This window comes from Polyodon spathula, chromosome 4 (assembly GCF_017654505.1).
Source record: "Polyodon spathula isolate WHYD16114869_AA chromosome 4, ASM1765450v1, whole genome shotgun sequence".
Lineage (NCBI taxonomy): Eukaryota > Metazoa > Chordata > Actinopteri > Acipenseriformes > Polyodontidae > Polyodon > Polyodon spathula.
In genome coordinates this window covers 73962633-73976056 of record NC_054537.1, presented here as the reverse complement: position 1 = coordinate 73976056, position 13424 = coordinate 73962633, and the positions used below count along the sequence as shown (strand labels likewise).

Genomic DNA, 13424 nt, shown 5'->3' with positions numbered 1-13424 from the left:
ATAATAACCAGCCTGTAACCAGCTACTGTAGTTGGATATTACTCTCATTTCTCATTCTTGCTGCTAAGTGCAACCGAATGGTGTGGTTTCCTTTTCTCTGCCGCTTTAACAGGAGGGCTTTGTAGTTTGCGCTGGTAACATTTGTACCACTATTACCAGTATGCTAACAGTATGCACTGTTTGTCAAACTGTTTTGCTAAACCCAGTAGTTCACTGCAATTACAGATTATTTCATGAATGATGTTATACATGCAGCAGTGTATAATCCCTGGTAATCATGCCAAATAAAAAAGCACACCTCAAGTAAAAAATGTATTACCCTATCTGATTATAATCAGGCCATTAAGTGGAATATTTTCAAGGATTTTCATCCCATCTGTGATGATCAGCATGTATCAAAGAATTATCTTTTTAGCCCAACCATATAAAAACATTTTAAAATTGCAGAAGTGCCCCTTTTTTAACTGCACCATTTTGAAATGCCACATAGTCGAAGTTATGAATGGATAAGCTGTGCATTTTATAAAATACATGTATCTACACTGTATATAAAAAGATTGTGTATATATGAAAGAGCTAATAGGCAACACATAAGTTATAAGTTTAGTTTGCAACCAATGTATTTTCAACAAAATGCAAAACACAATTTTGGTACAGTATGTACAGCACAGTGCAATTATGAAACCATATATTTGTACATATGATTGAATTTCTTTGTAATTTCAACATCAGAGCAAATAGTTCTCTCAAATAGTATATTACAGAAGAATTATTAAAAAGTTCCAGTAAGTAAATTATTGGAAAGTTCCAGTAAGTAAATTATTGGAAAGTTCCAGTTAGTAAAATGCAGTTACTGTGTATTTCATTACTTCCTCATCACGTTTCAGTTTTTTTTTTTTTCTTTTTGTAATAATGTTTTTTTGGGGGGGTGTAGGGGTTGCATTATCTTTACTTCAGTTGAAAATAATTAGAAACAAAGTAACCACATTCTCAAAATAATGTGGATTGCCTAAAATTCAAAAGATGCTTACTTAGTTTTGTTTTCAGTTTTTACAGTTCTCATGCTGGTGCTACATTTTAAGCAGTATGAAAACAGTGCTCTTGAGGTTACTCAAGTTTTAACCATCTTGCCAATATTTTTCATATAAACATATATGTTAATGCATGTGTAGATAGAAAAATAAGTTGCAGTGTCTCTAATAAATAAAACACAGTACAAAGCACTGTCAAACAACTGACCTCTTTTAGTTTCTTAATGTACCACCCACATCCCAGCTCTATCCATCCTCTGTAGCCTCCAGGCATGCAACAGCTGCCGAACTGACTGTCTGTGGCACTTTCGGCAAAACATTAACAACATATTATTAATCAATGAAAATGTAGTTTCACTGTGATAATCTGATACAGATTTACTAACATATGAAATTTAATTTGATCTTGATTGTATTACCATATATTTATATTTGCCAGCTGCATTGATTCAGAGGGCTTAAATGTCATTTCTGATCATCCAATGTAACTAATTAGAAAGTGGAATGAATCAGTTGACATACAGCATATGCTTTTTTAAGGCACTCTGCTAGATCTTAAAATTATTTTCTCAATATTATGTTATGTTATTTATTTTTTTTCAAAAAAGTGAGGCAAATTTTTGTGATTTTTTATTTTTTTTTAATCATAGTTAATATTGGAATGACAAATACATGACAAATAAAGTCAATAAAAAAGCTCAGAGAAAAAAAATCTTCTGACTTTTGTAATCCTTACATTTGTTTAGACTTAAGGTAGGGCCTTCAAATTAATGCTGCCTCTTGAAAAATGCTTTTACAGATCACTTATATTTGCATAAGTTTACACAACAGATATATTCAACATAAAAAAAAAAACACTTATATTTTCTGAATGCATAAGTACCCATATATTCCAAAAAGAAACCTCATTGCCATCTATACATGGTCAAGCCCATTATATATATGTCTCAGATACAATTTACTAGAAAACATGGCACATTTATTTTATGTACTTTATACACTTTTTCTCTTTTTTCTTTTTTTATGCTTTCTTATTTTTACCTTTCTAAATCCCTATTTTTTTCCAGCCTGGCCTTATCCATTGTTATTCACCCTGTTTATTGCTTGAAGCAGCCCTGACATACTGGACATCATCTGAAACCACAAACGACAGGATGCAATAAGCTAGAGAATAGCAGTAATCTGAGGAAAGTTCTTCATTCACTCTTGCTCTTAACTCTCTGTCTTCTTATCCTACATAGAAAATAAAAAAAAAATCAATACCACCTCACAGGGCTTGATAAAGGCGCTGGGCGAGTAGAGCAGGCATGCTGGATATAGTAAATTAAAGTGATCAAAAGTGTTCCAGTCGACTCCTACATCCTACATAAACGAAGAACCCTCATGTCATGCCACACTTTTTCTTTCTTTATCTGTGCCTGGACTCTTCATTTTGATTTCATGTCTATCTACTGGAAAGAGAAAAGTAATCAATAAAGTATACATCAACATTTTTATGTCAGCAGAATTGTGACTGTAATCTTGATTAAGAAAATCCCAAAATGATTTGATCTATGGCTGCTAGAGAGTTTTGAGTGAAGCTCAGTTAACCTTTTATAGCTCTGACATACTGACTTGCTGAAGCTCAAGATTGTGCTTTTCTTTGCTAACTTTTAATGACTAATTCATTTACTTATTTTATGTATTTATTTGTATTTATAGTTTGAATTTATAGCTATGCTGTTACAGATTGACATTAAAATGTGATTGCTTTCACATATATTATATATAGATATATATATAATATATATATATATTTTTTTTTTTTTGGTCATATTAACCATTTGTTTAGAGTGAGGACACTGCCATCCCTCTTAACAGCCTCTTGCCCCCTGTGTCACATAGATGCTTCTGTTACTGTCTGCTGCAGTTGAGGTTATAGATGACCTATTCAAGCTGTTATAGCACAGGGAGCTGAATTATGTTTTATTACATTAATATCTTTTTATAGTGCTGATATCTTCAATATGGGCAAACATGGCAAAATTATTATTCTTTTTTTTTAATTTCTAAAAGCATATAAAAAAAGTCAATTTAGCTTCTGCAGCCTTTCGTATTCCTATTTCCATTTAGTGGGATCATTCTTGATATCAAGAGCGTTAGTTAGTCTGTGAACAAAGTGAAAGTAAGGCAGTTCACATAATTGAGAGGTTGCCCTTGTTTCTCAAGAGTACCCATTTCCTTGAAATGTATCTAGAGTACATATGCATTTGCTTTCTGTCTCACCTTAACAGTGGGGATCCCTTAAGTAATGTAAATAACAAAGAGCATAGCACAGTCAATGAATGAGATACCAGAGTTAACATTTCAATAGGGAAGAGTGAAGAAAAACAAAGAGACAGAATTTGGTTTACAGGGCCTGCAACAATGGGCTCCACTGGAACATATGGATAATTAGAATACTGTAGGTGACAAAAGCAGAGGTTCACCTGACCAGTCCTTGAGTCATTTTAAAAGCTAGGTTTACAGAAACGAGTCCCACAAAAAAAAAAATTGTAGGGGTTTCCCTGAGGATCACTTGGATTTCAATGTTTTCACATTGAGCAATATTAAAAAATGAATGACATTAGCATGCATGTTGTCACCATGGTTTTTCATTGCCTTAAGGGCCAAATTAAAATGCAAGGAGACTGACGAAGGAATTTCAGATTTAACAAATTTGATCTGTTTTACAGATTATACAAAATTGAGTTTTATGGAATTAAAAATAATGGAAATTTATCAGGAAGAGAAATGCATTTCACAATTTTAAACACAATAGGTGATTATTAGGAATGTAGTTACTTGTAAGTGAAATACAAATAAGGAGACATTACATTTTGATGAAATGATAAAATAATTTAAGAAAGAATTGTATTTTTACAAGCTGTATCATTAAAAAAATAATATTAAAAGTTTCAGGAGGCTGGTTTTTACGTGCGTAAAAATTACTATGGTATGACCTACAGTAAGTCCTCCTTTTGAAATGAGTCTTACATTGTCTCTTTTGGCAGTCCCTAAAAAAATGACCAATGCAAATCACTAGAGTGTTGGGATTTGTGGTCTTTTTGTACATGTGAAATGTTTTGTTCAGACGCATCCTTATATCAGAAAGTTCTCTGTATCTCTAACTACTGGTCTGGTGATGTGCAGCTTTAGCCAGTTGTGGTCTAATAAATAGAGCTGCCCTGCAAAAGTTCAGACTGCAGACAATCTTGAGCTGCTTAAAACTTGGGTAACTTCAAGTGCACTGTTATCATACTGCTTAACAGATCATGTTGAGAATTTCTGCAGAGTGATCATAGCTCTGGTGTCACTATGGATTTTTCTGATTTTGCAAAACCAAACATTGATTTTGCAGTCACACATAAAACCCAGTAATTTCCTTTTCAGTGTTAACAAAACTAGCAACTAACAAACAACTTTTTTTGCATATATTTTTTTAGTTCTTATAATCACCTTAATTGCTTGCTTTGTAACATTAACAATTTTATTATTATTTTACAAACAGTGAGCAAACTTTAATTATATAGTCCATTATATCTTACAAAGCTTTTCTTATTTGATGCACCAGTAATTTTCTTATGTTAACGCACCAGTATTTTCCTTCCTGTCCTATTAAACAGCGTGAAATGCTGTTCTATATGCACCTATTTTAATCTCTTTAATAAGCAAAAGGATTGCAATAGCAAATGTCACACTTGGCAATTCAAATGCAGAACAGTTGGTAGTCGGATGTTTAAGTAGTGATTTACCAGTTAAAACCCTAAGAAAAGATTATGCACCAACTGTAACTAGTATCCACAACATATGTTTAAAGAAGTAACAGCCACATGCAATGCTGTAGGATTGCTAAGATACTGTAACAGTATTTCTGTTAAGGTGAAAAACTGTACAGCTTCCTTGTAAAATGTAAGTTCATTTTTTTCTTTAAGACAATTAAAGTCAAATGTTTTTCAATAATAATAATAATAACCATCATCATCATAACAATTATTAAAATATTTAACAATGTGTGTTAAATATTTTAATAAACATCACTGTTTTGGAAAGTTTCAGGTGATAAAATGAAAACAGAGACAGCCAGATGGACTAGGTGTGCAGAATCTCTAGTGCTCCTCTTGTTTCCTATTTTACCCAGCATTCTGTGTACTCGAGCCAGGCAGACAGGTATGCTGGAGACACGCACACACACAGAGACACACAATTTCCCAGGGTTTTGAATCACGGGGATGGCTGACTGATCAATGACAGATATGAAAAACAACATTTGTATGCTAACAGTGCAGGATTTTTTATCTGAGATAATATTTCTCTCTTAAAGGGTTCCCACTCTGCTATGTATTAATTAAAATCTAAATACTAAATATTGATTGATGCGTTATCAGGCCATAGCAGTTGGGCTCTGCCACATTGATTTTTCCTGTGATTTATTATCATATTTAAGAAAAATCATTTTGTGTGATTATACTAGGAAATAGACTTTAGTGAGGGTGTAATTCTTTTGTATCACTTGTGTTGTGTGGAGGACGGGCCAATTTCTCAATTGTAGCCCAGATTACTGATATCTTCCACCGCTTCTTCTCGGAATCCTCTGAAGGCTAATGCTTTAAGCTTGTATAAGCAAAAGATCCTGGCCATGTCATTAGGAATAATAGGTATTAGGATTACCTCCTTAATCACAACAAAGATTAACAGATGGTATGAGAGCAGTTATTAGCAAACATCTTACATGCATCACATCAATAATTTGCAATCAGGCTGTCTTTCTTGAGGGGATGGGGCGTTTCCCAGTGAAAGATCCTGGCAATCATAAACTACTATATAACAATTGCTTTTGACTAAAACTGCTGATAACTCTGTAATGAGGCATAGCATAGCAAAAAACAAAATTGTAACAAGCTGTATAAAACTGCAGTTTATATTTTTAGCAGTATTGTGAATTACGTCATTTATATTTATACTGCATAATTATTACTGCAGCCAAAGTTTATCACTTCCTGTTTATTTTTGGCAGTGGCAAACCTTGCAATACTTTATATGCTATTTGTCAATAAGTACTGGGATATAGAACATAATTCTGAATTCAATGTATGACCTCTGTTGTATATTAAGGATTGGAAGGTGTACCCAAATACTTTAGAGAAACTGAACCCTATTTGAGTATTTTTTTATTAGTTACATTTTTTGCATATCTTTCTATACAAATATGTCACCTCAACTGTATTTTTTTTTTTTTTTGGTTGGTTAACACAACTGTCTTGTACCTGATTTAATAAATGCCCGCCTTACCTGCTACTTTGTGTTTATTGTTGTTGTTTTAGAAAGTAATGCTGCTTGTCGGCTCACTTTGGTGCTGCTGTCACACTGATAGAAAAGGTCCCTTGGTACCCTGGTTCCAACACACAATGTCACTGGAGCTGGTTAGTATCTTCCCAAGGTCAGCTCTGACGAGGAATTCTAATGAGATTAAGTCTCATCATTGGGGTTTTAGTCCTTTCTACACATTGTACTGAAGTAGTGAAATAGTATTACGGTACCCTCTTCAGTTAAATCTCAGAGCTTAATCTACAACCAACTGCATTTCTAAACTTCCATGCCAAATACCACTGTTTTTCTTATCCTTTGAGGATCAAAATACCGCTGCATCACTAAAATAGGACACTTTGGGTTAGATTCTTAGTGCTACTCAAAATCATTATAAGCACAACTTTTATGAAACTATACCAATTACAGTTCTAAAGCTAGTTATAAATAAGTCCCTTAAAAAATAGTTTATCGTTGGTTTGGTAAATTTATTGAGGAAGTTTTTCATTAAATAAAAAAAGAATCTACTGCTGATGTATGCTATGGACAATTTGGATAAATCAGTTACAGTCAACGTGAATCATTTTAGTGTATTGTTCTGTAAGTGTATGTGTAAAGACAAGAATGGCTCCTATTTTAATGATTTAAATGCACTCATGCAATACAGCCAAATCAATAGAGGTAGCCCGTCTTCTGTCTGTTGCCTCCCTTATTCTGTCACACTCATAACTCATTAGCATACACTGTCACACAAGAAACTATTTCATAGGCAAGAGGTGTTATTTTAATGATCTAACCAGTGGTAAAGCTAAATGCTGCCTCTACATAACTCCCCAGGGTTTATTTGTGACCCACTTATTAATGTTACAACATGCAATAAAAATACAGTGGAATGACATTTGCAGAAAATCTGTTCCTTAAATTGCAAGGTGAAGGTATTAAGATCTGTCGCTGTTTAGACCCTAATGTATGCATACTAAACACTCAAGCGGAGGGATTAAGTGATGCCAGTTTATTCTACATTTTCGTACACTCTTGTAACATTAACAGATTCTCACTGGAGACAGAGCTTAAGAATCGTACTCACATATCCGCATGCCATTCAACATTCAACAGAGACTAATCTTATTTTACAAGCATCATTCCCAGTCAACTACTCCTACTGGATTCAAAGTTAGCTGAGAACGCGGATCTTTCTTTGGGTTTAGGCCATTACAGATCAGTGGCATCTACACGTAATCTCTTTACAAACCGGACTGCACACTCTAGCACTTCATTCAGTGCCTCTCGCTCCTAATCTGGAGTCAAAGCATGTACTTTATACCTGTTTCTTTGTGGTTCTGTCTGCATCACAAAATTGATCTGATTATTTTATTCATACCTACCTTGCTTGGTTGTCAGAGCTGTATCATGCTACTCCTTCTCACTGTACTAAACTGTGTTTTTCCAAATAAATTATTTCACCACTTTTGGCTTGCAGTACTTGTGTGGCAGCATGGATAAACAATTCACGTGGCTCAGCCATTACTCTAAATCTTCATCAGACGCAGCTGCAATGGCTGCAGCCCTTTATCTTCAATTTGACATTCGTAATTTCATGTCACGAGCCACAGTATTATTTCATATTCAACCGGCTTACAAAAAGATACTTCCGGAAAGCATGTCAACTGTAAAAAAAAAAAAAAAGCTTCTACATAGGTATACATTACATTAACTTTACATCTTCAATGCTTGTACATAGATATGCATTACATTAACTTTACATCTTCAATGCTTGTACATAGATATGCATTACATTAACTTTACATCTTCAATGTCACCCGAGAACCCTTTCTGTTATGGTATGTTTACTGTCCAAGATAATAACTTTAGTATTGAACAATCTAAATTACATTTATTTTTTCTATCTTTATGTCTAGGAAACCCCACATATATTGTTTTCTTTTTAAAAAATAAAATAAAATACACTGTATACATTCACCTGTCTTTTTTAGCAGTCATTTTCTGTTCATTTGTTTTAAACAGATATTTTTTAGGTGAAAAATTCCTTAAAATAATTGTTAGATGTTTTGTAATTAACATACCATTCAAAACCAAGTGCACTGCAATATCCAACAAATGTTTGATTAGGTCTGTCACAAACCTTATGTGGATACTAAATTGTAAACTGGGCAACATATCTAATCTGAAAATGATTTCTTAAAAGTCTGGCAAAAACAGGATTTAACTCTAATCTCTCTTAGTCATTACAGTGGACTAGGAAACAAACAACATACAAAAATAAAGAAGAGATGATTGTCAAATGTAAAAGACAGAGATGTCAAACAGAGCTGTCTTTCGGCAGGTAAGGTCACCTGAGTGTAAGTCTTTAAATATATACCTTACATGCAAAATAGGAGCCTATGATTCACATTCTGTTACATAAACTCCCGAGGATATGATAAGAAGATGTAAGAAAATGCTTGGAACAAAAAAAAAAAAAAAAAAAAAACCATATAGTACAAAGAAAGTAAACCTTGGTTCAGTAAGGAAAAACTATTATCCAGTTTGTGAAAAGTTTAGAACCAACTCACAGTTTGTAGTAATTGGTTTAACTTCAAAATTATTCTAATAACTGTTTTGTTGCAAACTCCAATAACAATTTGTGAGCTGGTGTAAAACAGTCTGAGGTGTGTTTGTGTTACAGCAGTAACAACAAGGGTGGATTGCTACCTTTAAATCCTTACTGTAAAACCTTGGAGGGCACTTATGAAGGAAAAAACGTAGTCAGTCACGTGAAAACACAAATCACAAGTTCAAATGTGTTTGTTTTTATTGGTTTAATGGTGACGTTTAACCTCCTCAGCTGCCTGTTTGTACTGGAGTATTTTGAGCTCACACCTGGTATCTGAAATAAAGCACAGCATGCATAAATAATGACGATTGTGTTTGTGAAACTAAACTAAGTGGCAACTGTGTGTGACAGAGGCCCTTGCATCAATACTTAGAGTACTGAAAAGACTTGTTAAAGAAGACTCCTCCATATAGGACCAAATTAGAAGATAATTGTAAAAACTGAAAACAGGACAGATGCACTACAATTGGCTGACACAAAACAAGCATTATTAAACAAATATTACTGGGAGTGTCATTAGTGCATCATTACCATTGAGTATATATGTCAGCCGAGGTCTCTCATTTTTATTTATGAGTACACACTTACTGTAACATGCATGTGTACAGTGCATGTCATAAAGAGGACTGGTTTGTTGTTTTTCATTTTGAAACACTGGTGTCTGAAGTTCTGCTGTGCTCTTCTGTTTGTTTCCAATTCCTGTTTTACTAGCTCCTTGTCCATATCCATGATATTGGATTTTTATAAACTCTTTTGAAGTAGTCAATCATATACAGAAGTGTACCAGTAGCAAATAAAAGATATTGTTGTGCCTAGATGGGTTATAGTTTTCTACTGTATAAATGATAAATAAAAAATGATCTCTCACTGACCTCTTCACAAATACTATTATATTTGTATAAAGATAATATTGTCACTATATTAGGTACAGTACTTCCCCACACAAACATCTACTGTATAGTAAAACATGTTCAATTCAATCTCACGTCTCCACCCTATATGTTCACCAATGGCCTCTTTAATTACAGTAATAACCTCAATAGCTGAAAAAAATTTATACTATATTATATATATATATATATATATAGTATATAATTATATATATGATATAAACACTGACCATACCACGACTGACCATGACCAGGATGCTGCCTAAACAAGTTGAAATATTGCCTAGCTGTAATTATACTTAGGCAAGACTGAGTAAAATGATTGTAACTGAAGGTAGGGGGCCCCCGGTTAATTGTCAGGCATGCACTTTCACCAGAGGCAACACACCAGCGAATCCTTTATAATTTAATAGTCAAGTGGGTAATTATCTTGGGGTATATGCTCTGATCGTCATTAGACAGAACAAAGAAGCTGGGAGCACAGTACTTACAGTTCAGTGAAATATACTACATCCTTGTTCCTTTTCACCTTAAAATAACTGCATAAAAAGTTAAGTTAATAGTAACCAAAATATTATTTTGTGTTATATTTATTTGCAAAAGAATATCATTAATACTCCATTTATATTCCAGGACTATTTGAACCTATATAGTTTCCCACATATGATATATGATAGATCACATGCATGCCCTAGGGTTGTAAACATGTACACAGAACAGCTGAACTCTGCCATGTTTAACAATCAAATGTTAAAATCAATATGATATCGATGAATTAAACCAAATTCTCAACATAATATGTGGGCTAAGAGATATTTACATCGTTAGTCATATTATTACTATTATATTGGGAATATGCCCAATTTGAATATTTGCAAACGTATAAGATATTATTTTGACTGGCTACATAGCTTGTATCTGATGCTTGTATTTGTCTAAAGTGCCTTATGATTAAACAACCTATACATAAGGAATACAATGAATAAAGTATTTAATTTTATATTATTGTATAATGTAGATTGTGTTTACAGTATCATTGTTTCCTATGACATTGTAATTTGCAAATGTACCCTCATATCTAGACTGTAGAAGGAAAGTATGAACACATTTCCTGATTTCAATTGGAATAATACATTATGTCACAGTGTAGTTATGCCCTATTAACAGCAGCCACTAGCATTTAGATTGGCTCTGTACATTCTAACAGTTCTCCATATATAATCTCACAGTACCACATAGCAGCAAAGAAGCACTTACATGTATGCAATTGGCTTTTCTGCACCTATAACGGGCAAAAACAGAAATCAGTAAAATGTATTATGACTCACCTAGTCCGCATTAACTCTCCAGTACAACAAGCACTAACCTTAACAGTGACTTTATATTTATATATATATATATATATATATAGATATATATAATATATATAATATATATATATATAATATATATATATTGAATCTTATATGAACAAATACAAAACAAAAAATATATAAAAAATACATATCAAGTTGAAAACGTTATTATTAGCCTTTACCTTTCCGGTTGTGTGTCAACTTTAACACATTCACTTTTAAGTTCCAATGCTGTGTCTTTGAATGTGTTGTTCTGCGATCGTTTTTCTAAGAGTTTACAGAATTCACAATGTAAACAAACGTGTAACATTAAATACAGCCGTGTCATTTAAGGCTATGCATGCTTCTGTTTCTGCTTTGTACAAACGTGGAAATGACAACATAATGCAATATTACAGTTTTAGACATGCAGGTAAATAATGATAACAACACACGATGATATATGTATAGCGTTCAATAAGTACCTTGGTCTTACGCTCCGTCCTCTGGTTCTTAACATTACCTTTTCAGCGTGCCGTCACAGTCCAAGGATTTTGCAGGGCCTCCAAATGAATCTCCATACACATCGTGCAAAGGCAGCTAACAAAGGAAGTGATATAATAATAAAGAAGAAGAACTCAACCAGTAACTTTATCTCTGATTTGTTTATCTGCTTTACATTCTGCAAGTCGGCATTGTGAAGAGCATACTTACAGATATCTACTTGTAACTTCTAATCAGACAAAGAATGATGTTGATAATGGAATGTAGTAAAGAATCAGATTTTAGAGTTTTGCTCAAAACACTGCAGTTAAACTGAGCGTGTCTTTTAATTGCCGCCCAGATTATTGTGAGACTAACTAGCCATTAAATATGATCAGCATACCGTGTGCATTGAAAGTAAACCTTTCCCAGCCGTGATTGTTCCAAGGGGGATTCACTTTTACCTCCCACCTTACTCCACTGTAAACGATTATAATTACTGTTCACTCTACAATCCCCGTGCCTATAAATGACGTTGACACACACAATAAAGGGTAGGGTTGTTTTCAGCAAAATCTTCCTAACAAACAGTTTTTTGTTTTTGTTTTTTGTTGGGGGTGGGCGGGGGGAGGCTCTGATTATTGAAAGGCTACAGATTCAAATATCGATTTTACCAAGACATCTTTTACCCCAAATGTAATACAACCGTGTTTTAGTTTAAATGTGCCAGGTTTCACTTCAGTAAACTGAGAAGTGTTGCTGTTTTGGAATCGCTTAAAGACGGTGATGCATGTTACAAACGCTTGTTGCACTTTTTTTTTTTTTTTTTTTTTTTTTTAATAATAGTTTGTTGAACAAAGTGGGCTATGACAGGTGAAAAGCCCGCAGTGAAAAGGACAGTGAAATAACACGTTGCCTCTTTTTTTTTTGTTTGTTTGGGTTTTTTTGCATCACCTATTGTGTTCTTACTTAAATATATTTTGCAACTGCTCAATACTTTGATAACGGTTTCATTTTGCTTTAAGAGCCCCTTTTGAGTAATATACTGTATATATGGGTTTAAATGATAGCGTTCTTTTCATCATCAGCAAACTAAAGAGTAGGCTGCGGATTATATAAAAAGCACTTTAGAGCAGAAGCAGACCTTTATTCCAGTGTCTTTGTGATGATATTGATGATGATGATGGTCAAGTGGACAGTTTGATTTTTGTGTGCAGAGCTAGTTATAAAGAATCAATATTATATCAAGGGCTACGTGTCGTGATAAAGGACTTCAGCCACTCTGGCTATTCATCATAAGTCTGTAGCAAGCAGATAGGTCAAAAGAAATTATATTGCACTAAAGAGTGTGTCTTCTTATCTCTATATAGCAGGGGTATAAGGGACAAGCCGATCGATACAGTAGCTGCTGTATACTTGTAATTATCAATAGCTGATTTTGTCTTGCCAGAGCTGCATCTATTAATACCAGCTAATAACAACCTTTTGGACATAACTGCAACCGAAGGGATGAAAAAGTTTTCTCATAGGACGACCTTCCTGTCATAGTCTTTGCACATAGCATTTTCATGAGTTTCAAATACAAATAAATACATGTATGTACAATTCCACATTGTTTGTTATACTGTGTAGCTGTAGAGTCGATATTATATATAATATATATATATATATATATATATATATATATATATATATATATATATATATATATATATATATATATATATATATATGTGTGTGTGTGTGT

At 33.5% G+C, this 13424-nt stretch overlaps 1 long non-coding RNA gene across 3 annotated transcripts; it reads right to left on the bottom strand.

The window, feature by feature from the left end:
- Positions 1 to 9016: 9016 nt before the first annotated feature.
- LOC121313861 lies at positions 9017 to 12178 on the bottom strand. 3 transcript variants are annotated; one of them, XR_005950057.1, is made up of 6 exons: positions 12081 to 12178; positions 11680 to 11794; positions 11398 to 11482; positions 11118 to 11142; positions 10352 to 10399; positions 9017 to 9243 (listed from the first exon to the last, which is right to left on the bottom strand). It is a non-coding gene; the product is annotated as an uncharacterized LOC121313861 (long non-coding RNA). The 3 variants fall into 3 exon arrangements; XR_005950058.1 differs by having other exon boundaries at positions 11398 to 11794; XR_005950059.1 differs by lacking the exon at positions 12081 to 12178 and adding an exon at positions 11909 to 12061 and having other exon boundaries at positions 11398 to 11794.
- Between the last annotated feature and the right edge of the window lie 1246 nt (positions 12179 to 13424).